Consider the following 3,455-nt stretch of genomic DNA (forward strand, 5'->3'; position numbering starts at 1 on the left):
TAATCTTATGGGCTGGCTGTCTAGACATGAACACCAACCATGTGTGCTAAGGAGGTTGCATACAAATGGAAATTATCTGTGAATATGGAATTGTTTCCGTATTTGCTCAAAAGGAAACACACTAAAAGTCATTTCACAGCCCTTGAGATAAGAATACCACAGAAAGATTGATCACTTGATGTCATTAAATCAAGTGCCCTTTGTGTAAATGTCTGGGGAAAAAAGATTTCCAGAGGTACTTCATGTACAACATGAAATAGGAGATAGAATATCAGTAAAGATAAGATTTCAGTATGTTAGTGTGTTAGCTGGGTTAAACACATGCTCCCTAATTCCCAAACTAAATCCCAGGCATTTTCTCTGGAATAGAAGATAGGGTTAAGATAAATAACCCATCTTTTTTTTTTTTTAAGAGATACACTGTATATATGCTCATGCTTGGGAGCATCCAAGAATGTTTACAGTGTTGTAACTTCAGAGACAGTTTGGGATAATGGTTAAAGGCTTCAAATCTCAATTCTACTACTTGCTGTTTTGGGATAACTGAAGTTCACCATGTATTCATTTTCCCTATATATAAAATGGGAGCGCTGGGCTGAGATCCACATGGTCAGCAGTTCAAAACCACTAGGCTTCTCTAGTGAGAATGATGGGAATTTCAACTCCTGCAAAGAGTTGCAGTCTCAGAAATTCACAAGGGCTCTTCTACCCTGTCCTTTAGGGACATTCTGAGTCACCTTCCACAGTAGTGAATTTTGTTGGTTGGTTGGTTGGTTTTATAAAGTGGGACTAATAATGAAATCATCTCTAGAGATGGTTATGAGGATTACATGTATTAATGCAGGTACAATAGTTAAAATTGTACCTGGAACTAAATCATCTAAGTGTCTATTAATTAGAAACATCCTCACAGCCTTAGCATACTTTTCAAAAGTTGGCCATATGTCATATCTTTTCTCAATAATTCAACACAGTGAGTAATTGGCTCCTTCCTGCCAGGCACTGTGTTTGGCATTCAGAATAAAAAAAACCTGATAGATTATAAATAAATAAATTGATAAAGAAAAAATATCATAATCTCTCTGTTGTGTGATCCTTTGTGCCTCTAGACTTTTAAAATCATTATCTCTTTTCAAGACACAGAACAAATTGAAGCCATTATTATTCTATAACTACTGATTAAAGAATCTACAAACCAAGAACAAGACAACACAAATTGAGTCCTCAAGGAGAAATACCACTAATAGGACTGTGTGGCCACAGGGTTTGACACCCCAACTCAGCATTTGTGGTTTGACTATAAATTACTGCGGCTAGCTCCACAACCCAGAGTAGGAATTTGATTCTGTTTTCTTAGGAAATTGGTGAGTTACATGAAAGCCTGATCACACTTGAAGCATGGGGTCTGCAGGTAACCACACAAATTCACACCAGCCCACATGCACAGGCCTGAGAGAAAGCAGGGCTGACCTAGAAAGGACCAGAAAATGAGTGTAAAATCAGATGCTAACCTGGGCACCTTTTCCCTCAGGGTTTCCTGGAACAAAGTGAAGTCTTCCCCATGTATAAGGTTTGTGATTTGTAAGCTTTTGGATAGGGAAGCAAAAGAAGAGAAGACCGTGACTATGTTCATTGATCATTGGAAACTCATATCATGCGCAGCATTCTTGTGGCTCAATGATTTCCCCAAATGCAGTGAGGCTATAGCTTTTGAAGCTGACTTAAGGTTTCACTGAGATTGCAGCAGCCTCTATCACTTACCTGTATCCCAAAGGCCCTGGAAGCTATTCCATCCATCCACCCATCCTGCAGCTGCAGCTCTTCCTGTGTACCAGCAGGAGAATGGAAGCTGGGGATGGTGTTGCTCAATGCCATCATGTGGACTCCAACTCAGGGTGACTTCACAGGTCACAGCAACATTGTCCAGCACTGCTCCATGCCCATGATCGCCAGCATGTTTAAGTTCACTGCTATGGCTCCTATGTCAATCCATCCCATTGAGACTCTCCTTCCTTTTTCCTATACATAAAATGTCCTTCTCTAGTAGTGGTTCTGACCAAGTATGTGCCCAAAGTAAGTGAATCAAAGTTTCAGACAAGATTTTATTATCCATAGGGTTTTACACAGGCTGATTTTTGGAAGTACTTTATCAGCCCTTTTGTTTCAGGCTTCTTTTGTCTCGAAGCCCTGTTATAAACTATCTGTCACAAGTAGCCCTGCTGGTATTAGAAGTATCAGTGGCATTGCTTATAGCATCCTATCAGCATGCCATCCACCGCAGTAAGACAAATTATATATGGATGGCTGCTTTTATGTGGGGAACTTAATATATCATTAAGTCAATTGACCTTAGTTCAAGTTCTACTCTCTGAGTAGTTGATGTAAAGCAGAAGAGGTGGAAAGGGAGTAGACAAGCAACTAACCATTCCTGTCATCGTTCCTGAAGGAAAGGAACATGTGTCAAAATTATCCTGTGAAACATTATTCCAAATGAAGATAAATAAGCCATACAATTTCTGGAAACACCCTCATAACAACATCCACCTTTCTGGCTTCCACAACTTCAAGTTCAGGCTTATGTAACACTTAGCCCAACATCCTCCTCTCTCAGCTGGTTTCATCTACCCTCCTGGAGTTACCCCCATCCACTCCTCATCCTATGTAGACCTCTGAATATATCTAGATTTTTCTCTAGGGACCTCCACTCTATTGTCACAAGACAACTATAAAAGTTTTATAGCAGCAGGACTCTATTGACCAGTGGATGTGCTATAAAAATTAGGTGTGTTACAACTGAGGAGCCGGCACATGAGAACAAGGCACTTTCACAGCATGGCTGCTGGTATAGCGTTTCTTATGTCAGAGAATTCTTACATCCGTGCATCCCCACCTGTTCATTCATCTTCGGGGGGGTAGGGGGAATCAATAAACAAAAAGGAAATAAAAGCCACCATTAAAAACATTCCTTTGAAATACAGAAATTTAAAAGACCATGTTTGTTTGAGGACTTAAAGAATAAAATATGGCATACATAGAAGCCTAAATACAGACATGTACATATGTAAATATACTTAAGATTATGGGGGAAATGGACCTAGGTGCAAATATTTATAGGTTTAGTAGTAGGGTGGCAGGTGGACACTGGGCCTCCTCATGCGCATTCCCTTAATACAAGAGCACCTTGCTCAGCTAAGTAGTCATTTCATGATACCCACCTTCCCGACATGTTCGCTGAAGACAGACGTGTGCTTAAGCAAATGTGGTGAAGAAAGCTGATGGTGCCCATTATCAAAAGATACAGCGTCATGGGTCTTAAAGGCTTGAAGGCCAACAAGCGGCCATCTAGCTCAGAAACAACAAAGCCCACAGAGAAGAAGCACACAAGCCTGTGTGAACACAAGGTGTTGAAGGGATCAGGTAGCAGACACCAAAGAACAAAAACCATCATTGTGTGA

This window comes from Echinops telfairi, unplaced genomic scaffold (genome assembly GCF_000313985.2).
Source record: "Echinops telfairi isolate 266 unplaced genomic scaffold, ASM31398v2 ScPeMD7_27;HRSCAF=92, whole genome shotgun sequence".
NCBI classification, from domain to species: domain Eukaryota; kingdom Metazoa; phylum Chordata; class Mammalia; order Afrosoricida; family Tenrecidae; genus Echinops; species Echinops telfairi.